Raw genomic sequence first — 13,575 nt, 5'->3', positions numbered from 1 at the left:
TTCATCCAGTGGAGGGGAGGTTTAACTTAACCTCTTGGGCCTTGGTGCTATGGTGGGTTACATTGTCTCAGTTCTCAACTCGTTCCCCAACTGGCTCAACCTGATCAGTAGACTCACAGTATAGAAGATCTTCTAGGGGATGCAGCTTGTAAGAAACCGCAGACTTACGAAGGATGGCATCCAAATACAAATGTACTTAAAGTTTGAAAAACAAGTTCCAGGCCAAAATGATGAAAATCAAAAATAACATCAGGAAAAATCAGAATAATAAACACAAGTCTCTTTCTTTATGGCGCATTCCAAAGTTGCTACACTCTTTTCAACTGAACCAGTGTCCACCTCAAAAATACCTTCCCCCTGGAGAGAAGAGGGAAGAAGAGCAGTTCCTCTGAAACAACCAGCGTTAATTTGATGCTGGGTGATAATGAAAATTATTTTGTAGAAAAACAGATAACTTCAAAACGTTTCTAAAAAATAAATCTATAGGACCCTCTGCTGTTTTCTGGTTGCAAAGGCAATAACCCCCCCCCCAAGATACAGCTCTTTAAGAGAGAGTGTGTGTGTGTGTGTGGGGGGGGGGGGGGAGGGGTGCCCCTCTTTCAGAAACGAATCCAAGGTCCAAAAATAGCCAATACTCTGTAATCCTCAAAATCTTTCAAATTTCTTCTCTCCTTAAAAAAAACCCCCACTCTTCAACTCTCCAGCAACTCCTGGGTCGCTCCACTGTGAAGCAGCAATGACCCTCTGGTCACTCCTCTTGGCAAAAGGCACAGACCCTCCAACAACGTGGTCAGTCCACCAGGGAGCGGAAAGATCCCTTGATCAATCTTCTGAGAAGGACAGCAAGGCCCTTTGCACATGCTCAGGGAGAAATTTACATTCCTGAGCCACAGACAACCAAAAGGTGGGGATAAAGCAGGGGGAGGGACCCCCAGAATGCAAAAGCCCCTCAGATGGACCCAGAGTAAGAATATTAGTGACAGGCAAGGCCAGGCCAGAAGAGCAAGGAATTAATATGAACACAGTAGGGGGATGGGTGTGGTAGGAAGGAAGGAAGGGAAAGGAAGAAGCCCTAGGAGAAAGGAGGGAGAAGACGAGGAACTAGTAGTGACTCTGGCTGTGTCAGTCCCTCCCCTATCCAAACCTTCCAACTGGTAATCCCGTGACAACTGCTGCTGCTCTCTCCACCTCACCCCAGCCCTCCCAACAGCCAACAAAAGAAAATCACAAAGAAATAAAGCGAGGAAGGCACATTTGGCAGATGAGCAGAGGACAGTGGAGCAGAGGTTAGGGAAACATGCATTAAAACAAGCTAAAGAAAGAGATAGCAAAGTAATTCTATTTAATTTATTTAAAAAGATTTGTAGCCCACATGCTCCACGGTTCGCAGTGGGTAACAGTTATACGTAATAATGAAATACAAAAACAACAAAATAAAAGCAGAAAACAGCAAATTATAAACAGAAATAAGAGGACTGGACTACAAAAAGTAAAGAAAAGCTGCATATATCACAAGTCTCATTCTGGAGAGACTGTTTCTCCAAATGCAAGCCTGTCGAGAAGGCACGCTCACGGGTTTCACCAAGATATGCGCCACGCAGAGGGGGAACGTCTACCAAACCACATTCAGCAGAGAGTAAAAGCCTAACAGAAGAGAGGGAGGGTGACATACATACATGCATATCTCCAAAAGATTTCTTTTGTGTTTTAATTAGGAGACAAAATCTTATTACCACTTTTTAACAACATAGAGGTCAATTAATCCTTTTGGAGACCAGGAAAAGATTATGATTAATTGAGAGAGTTGGGTGACATCTGATATTATATCCAGAATTGAAAAGTGGCTCCTTGGGAGCCCAAATAGTGGTAACTGGGCTGATAATGTTAATGAAACGAGGGACTTTATGCAGGCTCCTCTCTGTGTTGCTGAATGCATTATTAGTCTCTCTCATTAACATATGCATGAGCATTATTCCTTTACAGACATAAACTCCCTCCTATTAAGAAAGCAATATTTGGAACCTGGTTGAAGAAATGGATGGAGCATTGTCAAGGAGTGATGTTAGTGCAAGATACATAGAAGAAGCCAAAAACACTTGCTCACACTTCATTCTCAAGATTGCCTCATTTAATTATCTTCTCAAACACAGTACACACAGTCTAGCTCTGTATACAATAATGGGGGAAAGCAAGAACAGGATACATAGGAAATGCCTTGTTAGAGTCTAAAAAATAGCTGCATCTGCTTATCAATGTTCAAAGCATGATGAACTGCAATCTTGCAAACCTGCACTCTACATTCCTCATAATTGATGAACACCCCATTTGTCTATAAAGGTGAAACACTGACTTCTCATATGCCAAATCACATCTTTCCCTTACTTTGAAGATGCTGCACTCCACTTTCCTAATTCCTGATTCCTCAGATAGGTTTAAACCAGATCTATTTATTTAAAGCTTTTTATATACCATTATTCCTAATAAAGATCACAACGGTTCACAAGAGGCATTCATAGATCATGGCTACTCTATAGTTTAAGACATTCATAATACGGGTCTATACATTCATAGGCTCAGATCAATACATTCATCACTCAGGTTGATAATTGAAAGAGGAATAGTATATGACTTATGACATGTGAGTAAAAGGCATAGTTCATGATGAAAATATGCATAAATAATTGTTCTTGACTTTAGGCTAAGTGTATCTGAGTGGGAATTATTTGAGAATGTAATTGTTTAGTTCATTAAGTGTCAATTTAGAGACTCCTTTCTTCTAATTGAGTTAGGTTAGGCTGTATGCGTTTTTGAAGAGCCATGTTTTTAGCTCCTTTTAAAATTTCTTTTTGTCTGGGATCAGTCGTAGCCTTCCAGGTAGGGAGTTCCACAGATTTGGTCCAGCAATGGAAAAGGCATGGCCTCTTATCTGTGTAAAGTGTGTTCTTCGTATGTTGGGGACAGACAGTAAATCCTTATTTTGGGATCTTAATGATCATTGGGGATTGTAAGGTTGTAATGATGTGCCACTCATATCAGTGTTATATGAGTGAATGATGTTAAATATTAAAGTTAGTACTTTAAATTAGATTCAGAAGTGAACTGGTAACCAGTGTAATGAGATTAGTGCTGGAGAAATGTGATCAAATTTTTTGGCTCCTAAGAAGAGTCTTGCTGATGCATTTTGCAATATTTGTAATGGTTTTAAGAGGTAATCAGGCAGACCTAGAAATAGGGAATTGCAATGGTCTAGGTTTGAGAAAATTAAAGTTTGCAATACAGTCTGGAAGTCTTCGAAGGTTAGCAAAGGCTTCAGACATTGTAGAATTCTTAACTTGTTTTAGTTGGATGTGATTGGCTTATTGATGTATTTCTTCATTGTGAGGTTCTCATCCAATTGTATGCCTAGATCCTGTACTTGGTCAGATGGCGTCATTTTAAAATTACCAAGGTCAAGAGCCGGTGGTTTGATGATCAGGGACTTTCTTCTTAACCAGATAATTTCATTTTTTTAAGGTTTAGTGTCAGTTTTAGAAGTTTTAGCTCCTGCTGAATTACTTTCATATGGGTTGACAGAGTTGATTCAGTGTATTCAAGAGATTTGGAGAATGGAATGTAGAACTATATGTCACCAGCATACAGGAATAATGTGTTTCCAAGGTTTGTAAGAGGTTTGCATAGAGGGAGCATATAAATGATGAAAAGAGTTGCCAATAGAGCTGAGCCTTGGGGAACACCAGTATCAGACTGGAAAGTGTCAGATATGGAATCACCCAGTTTTATTTGGAAAGAACATTTTGATAGGAATGAGGAGAGCCATTTGAGGACACAGCCATCGATTCCAATGTTGCTCAGTTGATGGCTTAGTTGGGAATGGTCAACTGTGTCAAAGGTGGCTTTTAGATCAAATAGCACCAAAAAATGTGATTCATCTGCATCAAACCCTCTTAAGTTCGAGTCAGTCAGAGAGTCTTGTAGAAACTCAGTTGAACATTGTTTCCTGAAACCATATTGGTTTGGATGGAGTATGCTCTAATCTTCCAGATGATTTTCAAGCTGGGTTAATACTGCTTTCTCCAGAACCTTGGTGAGAAAAGGCAAGTTTGATATTGGGCAGTAGTTGTCCCAGTCATCAATTCTTCTAGATTTGTCTTTAGGGATCGTTTTTATTACTGCTTGTTTTAGCCCCTGTGGAATAATTCCTTCTGTGAGAGAGTGATTAATTATTGTTATGAAAACACCATGAATTTGTTTCAAGGTACTGGAAGGAGTAGGGTCTCTTGTGTGTATGGTGGGTTTAATCTTTGTGATTATTTGGGTTACTTCAAGATTTGTGACTCTTTCAAATGTGGATCATTTCATTATGTCTTTTGGGTTACTGGTTGCTATTGCTGCAGGGCAGATCAATGTACTATTGGAAAAGTGAAGATAGACCTTTGGAGAAAGTGCTCTGTCTATAATTATAGTGCCACAGGTTCCTTGTAAAGTGTGAGGTTCCACTGCTAGTCTGTGGGTGGCTCAGGTCCCAGAAAGATCTTGTGAGTGATTGTCAGTCACAATGGCATGCCACGACTGGCTGCATTGACCTTTAACCTTCCCTGCTGATGGCGACACATCTGAGCTGCTTCTCTAGGCACCATGCACACTGTATGGTGCCCTTTGAAGGCCCCATTGTGGGAATCCTCCTAGTAGATGCCAGCTAATGACGTCATGCAGCTGGGTATTTAAACCCAGCCACAAATCTTCCTTGCCTCGCAAACAGGTCCTTTGCCTTGTCCAGACTTTCTTCAGCTTTGCCTCATCCAGCCAACCTTCAGCCTTGCCTCGTCCAGCCTGTCTTCTGCCATGCCTCATCTAGCCTGCCTTCAGCCTTGTCTCATCCAGCCTGCCTTCAGCCTTGCCTCGTCCAGCCTGTCTTCCAGCCTTGCCCTTTCTCTGTCTCCTCCTCTTGTCTGTCTGTCTTACTCTTGACTTCAGATTCTTGCTGTGCCTTGTCTCTTGGTCTTGTCCTGTCTGTTTCCCATGTTTTGTCTATCTTGGTCAGTCTGTCTGGTTCTGACCTCTGCCTTGGACTTAGACATACCCCTTGCTTGCCACCTGGAGCTGACTGTAGCCTCAACTCTTGGACTGCCTCTGAACTCTGCCTTGTTCCCTGAAACGTCTAAGTCTTGCTAGCCACTGGAATCCAAGGGGCCAATCTGCAGGGGAGGCGGCTTGTTCAAGTGAAGCCTTAGCCTGGCCTTCATCAAAGCACATTCTCCAGCTTTTGGTACAGGACTCTTGGACCCACTCATGAGGGGCTCATGCTCATGCCATTCCTTACAGTGAGTGCATGATCTTCTACTTCCCACTTGCAGAGGCTGGTTTTATTTGTTTTTACTACTCGAAGGTTTCCACTGCCTCTTGGGGGCAATCTTGTTTCCTGGTTTATTATGTATATAAAGTAGATCTTGATTGCCCTTCTTTTCCAGAGCTTGGTCATTACTATGGCATGTGCTTTGTGCTTCTAGTTTTGCCTAGAGTGATTCTGCTCTTCCTTGGATCTAGACCCTCATTGGACTTCCTTTCCAGCTCCAGTCATTGTCTGGCTTTTCCTCTCTTTCAAAAATGGTCCTTTCCTGTGAGTGTGCATTCAGAATGGATTCTCCTCATGGATGTTTGGCTGCAATGGGTACTTCACTCCATTGGACATCTCACCCTCTATGGCCAAAAGCTTGATGGCTAGCATCACCTAAGGGCTCAACACAAGGGAAGATGGCTGCCACAGGCAGAAGACCACACCTTCTTTCCTCTTCTTCCTTCCACATTTCTTCCAGGGATGCTTGGTTCTGCTGTTTTCCTTGCCTCATTCATAGAATCCGGATCGCTCGCCATCTTGGGGCTTCACTTTCAATGAGACTTATCCAGCAGATGTGCTTCTTTTGCATTTCTTCTTCACCATGGTAACATAGTAAAAGATGGCAGATAAAGACCAAAATAGCCCATCCAGTCTACCCAACAAGATGTTCAGAGTTATAACTGCCACTCTGTGCAGGTTATCCCATACAAAAAAGTTATCACATGCTACCACAGTGCTTCATTGCCATCCTCTTGCTATTAGGGATATTAATCCAACACTCTTTTGAATTCCATCTATTTTTGTCTTCATCACTTTCTCCGGGAGAGCATTACCACTCTTTCCATGAAAAAATATTTCCTGATGTTGTCATGAGCCTACTTCCCTGGAGTTTCATGTCATGAGTCCTCATCTGTCCACTGGAAAAGGCTTGTCTCTTAAACATTTTTAATACCTGTGAAGTATTTAAATGACTGTATCATATCACCCTATCTCTCCTCTCCTCTAGGGAAAACATATTTAGCAGTTTGGTGCAGACTCCACACCAGTTTGGTTGTGTCTCTCTGGATTGCTTCTATCCTTTTATCCCAAAAATATAAAAAGCCTATCAATTACCAATACAAATGAAGATTGTTAATTTTGTCCTTTTCTTGGTTTCTTTAAAATTTTACAGATATGTAGCAAAGGGGCATGAACTCACATCTATATTTTTCATGTTCTCTCACTTTCCTTAGCAGAGCAAGCATGAGAAATGGGAGAAGCTGAATAATGCCATGTTTCAACATAATTGGAGTATGAAAGAAAAAATGTTATTTATTGTGCTACTGAGATGGATATTATTGCAGTGTTTTGCCCTCCTCCTGGATAATCACATACAGGACAATTTACTCATTTTGAAGCTATAGCAAACAGCTATCTGGGCAGGCTGGCAAATAAAAAAAAAAATCACATTTTAAAGCCAGAAAACAGCCTATTTGGGAGGTTGCATAGAGATAAATTGGATACAAATGAAGCATTTTTGGTCTATTCTCCGAGCCTCAGAATGCATTAACTGTACTATTTTCTTATGCATGGCCTCGCTATCTCTTTTCTTTTTTTTATAACTTGTATTTATAGAAACACACAGTTCCAGTAATAACAATACACCAAGGCAAATATGCAAACTCCTGAAATACAAATCTTACCTACATCATGTTGAATAGTATCATCTATTCTGCTGAAATTATACAGTACTAATAATCACCCTGTATCCCATTATCAGATGACAGTAGAGATCATTGAGAAGTAGGTCTCCTCCAAGCCCAAGACTTTTCCCAGATAATGTCAGATATAGTGGTTTTGTCCCTGCGCATGTAGGTAAATTTGTTCATCAGAGCTTTCTCTGCTAATATAATCTGCCAACGTGAGATCTGAGGGCAATTTTTCCAGAAGAAACCAATGGTCAGTCTTGCAGCATGAAGATATAACCCCCACCAGTTGTTTTGTGTATTTGCTGAGATCCATGTCACCCAAATCTCTAAAAGATATATTTGTGTATAAAAATAAAATTAAAAAAAAAGCTATATTTGTCGTGTTAAGGCAAAGGGAAATATCCGGAATTTAAGTATGTATCTCACACCCACAACAATGTGCCTTGGCACATTCCCACCACAAATGAAGGCAGCTACCAAGGATCCCACATTGCCTCCAACAGAGGAGGATAAACGAACTAAATGTTGAAAAAAAACCAGGGTAGTGATAAGCCCCCTGTAAGTAGTTATTGGCTCTTAATACAGGTAGATATTGTAATAGCTGTACTCCAAATTCTTTGCTAATCTGTTTCAGCCAGCTCCAGCTGAAGAACCCTATTCCAGCCCTCTATAATAGACGTACTGGTATCAAACTCATCATTTCCAAAGGCTAAAAATCGATATCGTATGATGCCCTTGGAAACCAGGCTGGATTGTGTCAATATTTTCACATTCAAATTTCTTTTCAAAGGGAAGTTATCCCCTCGCTCTGCCCAATAATCAGTCTATGAATTTGTAGCTATAAATAATGGGTGTATGCTGGTAAGTAATAATGAACCCTCAGATCCTCAAAGGAAGAGAATGAGGACCCCCACCCAGAGTTGATCCAAAAATCTTAGTTCCTGTGCGTGCCATATCTTCATGTCCAGGAAGAAAGTGATGGGTGATAATTGTGCATTAGTATATAGAAGGAATATAGGAGAATAATTCTCCTTGCCTCTTTTCAAGTGGTTCCAGACTTACCTCTAAATTCTTAATGAGAGTGAGATGAGGGGGTGCTTCCTGCATATAGTGTTAATGTTATTCATTCACTCCTGGAGGTTAATACAGTAAACTAACCAGATTATGACCAGGGGATTGACTTATTTCCAGGTTCCTCCATCCCTGATCTCCTTCCATCCCAATCTAACCCCGGAGCCCCAATATTCTGCATGTAAGATAAAAGAGGTAAACATTGGGAAATTCAAGCCCTCCATAATTCCTAGACAGTTGCAGGATGTCCATATTCATCCTTGGAACTTTTTTTATGATGTATAAAAGAGGAGAAAATAGCCTACATCTGCATGAAGAATCAGCAAGGAATGTTACATGGGATCTGTTGGAACAGAATAAACATTGTAATCAAATTCACTCTGCCAAAAAGTGATATAGGTAAGACATTCCATCTGTCTAAGTTACTTTACATCTTCTGTAAAAGAGGGATGTAGTTCAACTTCAACAGATCTCAGACATTATCATAAATCTGAATACCCGGATATTTATGGCAGCTTTGAGCAACATGAAATCCTGATATGCAATCTGGAATCCGGCCTTTTGTGCCAATAGGGAGAATCTGAGACTGTGAAACTGACCAAATATCCTGTCATTGTTATGGCTGCCAGCCACTGTGGTCCGCGACCGGGGCCGACTGCTCACCCACGGCATTGGGGTACCTCCGGGGCTCCTGCGAGGACAGATAGTCTCCTGCAGTGCTCCCCTCGCGGCTGTTGCCGCTACTGAGGCCTGGAAGCATGGCCTCTTCCGGCCGGGCTGACTCCTTCCCCTCCAGAGTGACATAGGGCCACGCGCGTGGCTGAAGAGGAGATTTAAAGGAGCCATGACAGGAAGTTGTCATGGCTCCTCCTGGGGACTCCTCCTTGAGTTCCTGTAGTTTTTTCTATATTCACCTGTTTTATTTATAAATGCTTATTTATAATTATTATTTTTTTCTATATTCACCTGTTATTTAATGATTTGACAACTTGTTTCAATGTAACGCCATAGCTGCGACTGTTCTGTTTCAATGGAAACCGATTTGATTTGATATTTTTATCAAGAATGTCGGTATATAAAAATTATAAATAAATAAATTTAAGGCAAGGTCTGCTCCTCAGACCTTGCCTTGATATTGAGGCTCTTGAGGGATTTTGCCTGTGCTCCTTGTTCCTGGTTCCGTTCCGCTCCACGTCCTGTTCCTGCTTCCTGTTGGACTGATTCCTTGGCTTTTGACCTTCGGACCGGCTGCGGTGATTCCCTTGGTTTGATCCTGGACTGGCTTCGGACCTTTCTCCTGATTTGCTCCTGGACCGGCTTACGACCCTTATCTGGTCTTCGACCCTTGGACCGGCTCTTGACTATTCTTCAACTCCCACTCCTGGACTGTCTACGACCTGCTGGAGGCGCCAGCCATCTGGAATCCATGACCTGCAGGAGGCACCTGCATCCAGACCTACATTCAGTCTTTGGTGAGTCTCCTAAGTCCCAGTGGCCGGGTTCCTATGGGCTCCTCCTGGGGGGATCACGAGCTTCCAGGGTGAAGTCTTCATTCAACGGCGGAACCTTCAAGCCTTGCCCTCCGATGGTAGGGACCAGAGAGGGTTGACTCTCTCTTTGGTAGCACTAACTTTACCTCGGAACAGGGGTCCACCTCCAGACTTGTAACAGAATACCAAGGCCATGGACCCGGCAGAGGCTTCAGTTCACCAGGCCATTCCTGGACTAGCCCAGAAAGTCATGGAGCAGCAACACATATTAGAATCTATGGCGTCTTCCTTGGAACGACTCAACGCCCGTCTTGATTCTATAGCTGCGGCTCAGACTGTCCTTCCACCATTACCATCATCATTGGTGATACAAAGTAATACCCAGTCCATGATTCCATTACCTATTCCTCCACGTTATGCTGGCGAACCTCGCTTGTGCCAGGGATTCCTCGATCAATGCAGCATGCACTTCCAGCTTCAAGCCTCCCTCTTTCTGGATGACCTTACGAAAACTACATATATCCTGTCTCTGTTAGAGGGTAAAGCCCTGGCCTGGGCTTCTCCTTTCTGGCGACGGTTGGATCCAGTCCTACAAAACCTTCCTAAGTTTTTGGAATTGTTTCAAGTGGTATTTGACGACCCAGGGAAACAAGTGGTCACTGGCTCCAAGCTTCTACAACTTCGAAAAGGAAATCGGCCACTGGCTGACTACACCATTGAATTTAGAACCCTTGCATCGGAACTCCATTGGGAGGAGAACTGTCTCTGGTCCATAATTTTGGAGGGCCTGTCATCCAGAATAAATAATGAAATGGCATGGAGCCAGTATAGCCAGGGGTGGTGTAAGGGTATTAGGTACCCTAGCAAACCTTACAGCCTTGCATCCCCCAGCCCACCCTCCACACACACAATTAAAAATTATGTATTTTGAATTAGATTTTACATGAAAAAGACTATTCAGTCTTCTGAAATAACAATATAAAAAATGCATAATATATTTACTTGCACTGCTGTGATGTCAATCATAAAAACCTGCAACAAAATAAAAGAAATACTTGGAACTAATATGATATTAGGCCTATTGTAACACATGTTGGCTGTGGGCTTTTCCATAAGAAAGCCATGATTAAACTAAATTACAATATAGTAAACTTCCCATATCAAAACAGCACTAATTGTCAGCACTCAAACAGTAAAAACCCTACCTTTGACAAAGCAACACTGTAAACATTACACCACACTCTAAAACATCAATACACTTCCTATTAAGAAAACAGAACCAGCCAAACTGCTATAGATCCCTACACAGAAACTATACCCTAACAGAATACCTCACTTTGGTCTGGCACAGGCAAAATACAGACAGACCTTCACCAAATTCAGAATAAAGAGAACAAAATATAAAAAGAAATATACAGACAAAAATGTAACTGGAAACTGCAATAAGCAGTTGCATATGAAAAAGAGAAACATAACCATTCTTCATAAAACATCAAGCATTAAAACCAAGAAATATAAAATAATAATAAAACCTTACTAAATAATGAACAAATATTTCAAAACAGCTGACAAATGGCATATCCAATATTTGAAAACTATAGAACACAATATTAAAAAAACAACTTAACTGGATAAGTTATACTTTTCCGGCAAAGTAGCACCACTGAATATTTAGCTTCGGTCAGTGGGCACCACTAAGCTGGATAAGTGATTTATCTGGCTAAGATTTTAGCCTGATAACTTAGGTAAGGAATGGGTAGAATGGAGAGGAATTGAGTTAGCCAGATAAGTTATCGGGCCAACTTTGATATTCAGAGTTATCTGGATAACTTATCCGGCTATCTCCTGAAGTTTGCCGGATTAATTTAAGATAGTGAGGTATATTCAGTGGTGCAGGATAAGATTATCCAACTAAATTGCTGAGCCATTCACAGACTGAATATGGACCTCATAATTTAAAAAAAAATATTTTTTTTTGAAGTTATATTTATTAAGATTTTAAGTATACCAGAAACATAGCAAACAAGTTCAACAACAAACTGAAGCAAGAACCCACCCTCCCTCCCCCTCCCTTCCGGTTTTTCCTTCCTTATAGTTCATAGTGTATAGAAAATATAGCGTCCAATGAAAAAATGGTACTGGTACAGTTTCAAGGTGTTGTTTCTGTTGCAATAGCTTCCATGCAGCCAATGGGATTCCGGGAAGTCTCCTCCCTGGATTGGGAGACTGTGACCTTGATCCAAGGGTCTCTGTAGCATCCAATGCTAGGAGTGAGATAAGCTGTGAGAGCTGCCCAGATTAGTGAGGTGTGTACAGATTTCTTTGGCATAGCTGACATAATAATAGCATGCTCCATTGATCACAGATTCACCAGTTTTTTAAACCAGTGCTCGTAACTGGGACTGCAGGGGTTTAGCCAATTTTCCAGGATCGTCTGCTTTCCCACCAAACCAGTCTTGAATACAAAAAGATTTTCCTGATAGACAACTGTGGATGGGTTGAATCATCTACACCGAAAAGCCAGAGGTTAGGGTTAGGGACTAAGGCTTTCTTCAAAAACGTGGAGCAGGCACGACACACTTGCCTCCAAAATTGGGAGATGGGCACACAATCCCAGAAACAGTGGAAAAAGGTGCTCTCGTTACTTGTGCATTTAGGGCATTGAGGAGACTGTGAAAATTTAATTTGATGGGCCCGAAGAGGGGTGATATAGCTTTGCCAGAGAAATTTGTATTGCGTTTCTTCCAAAAGAACATTTTCTGATACAGCAGGCAGGTCTTTAAAACATTTTTGAAAATCTGCAAACGTCAATGAAAAAAGAGCCCATCTCGTCCATCTAGTGTATAGTAGGTTTAAGAATTGGGAGTCTGACAACCCCAACACTTCCTTGTAATAGTAAGAAACAGTAGATTTAACCCATTTTCCCAATTGCACTATGTCCTTTAATTTTTGAATTTCTGGAGTCTCTACTAGAGAAGATTTCATGGACCTCATAAAATGAATAACTTGGAGGTATGCATATGAATCCGATGCTGGTAGTGTGTATTTTTGTTGCAGTGTATGAAAATGAAGTATATTCCCCATTGCCACCTCTTGTATGTCATATATGTAGGTAAGTCCCAATTGGTGCCAACAAGAAAAGACTCCACCTCCTCTAACGGGGGAAAATAAATCATGGCCCGTGATTGTAATGAGCGGGGTTAAGGGATTCGGGACATGTCCCATCCTACAAAACATTTGCCAGGCCTTCCTGCATGTTCGCAGTAATTCCTGTGATTTTATATGGTGAGGAATCATCTGTATAGGGAGTTGTAACAGAGGGTTAAGGGATGGCACTCCATACCATTCCAATAAGTATGTATACGGGGTAACCGAAGACAGGGCGAAGAGCCAATCCCTTACATGTCTGACACTACAGGCTAAATTGTAGAGCACTAAATTTGGGCACCCAAGTCCCCCTTTTTCTCTTGGACTCATCAAAATATGGAGGGGTAAACGAGCCCGTTTTCCTTGCCATAAAAACGAGCGTAGAGCCTGTTTGATTTTGTGATGGTCACTTTTGGAGATCCAGAGTGGGGCCAATTGGAGAAGATATAGCCATTTAGGTAACAAAATCATCTTAAAGAGCTGTCTGCAACCCACAAACGACAAGGGAAGAGGCATCCAGGTCCACAGGGTGGCCAAAGTAGAGATTAATAGTGGTTGTACGTTTGCCGTGTAAAAATCACCCACCCGGGTTGGAGTATGCAGGCCTAAATATTTTAGGGTGTCCCACACCCACCTAAGGGGAAAACTTCCCTGCCAGTTATGCCGTAGAGTTCCGGTGACATCTAGGACTTCAGATTAGTCACAATTTATCCGAAGGCCTGCGAAAAGACCAAATTGGCTTTGGATGTCCTCACACAACCCCAATGATAAACCCTTCACCATTCTGCACTCATCAGTTTTCCGTAGGAGGGGGGTCAAGAGATAATAGGTATAATAAGGGGGA

Source organism: Rhinatrema bivittatum, chromosome 5 (genome assembly GCF_901001135.1).
Source record: "Rhinatrema bivittatum chromosome 5, aRhiBiv1.1, whole genome shotgun sequence".
Classification (NCBI taxonomy): Eukaryota; Metazoa; Chordata; class Amphibia; order Gymnophiona; family Rhinatrematidae; genus Rhinatrema; species Rhinatrema bivittatum.
This window is presented reverse-complemented; position numbering follows the sequence as displayed.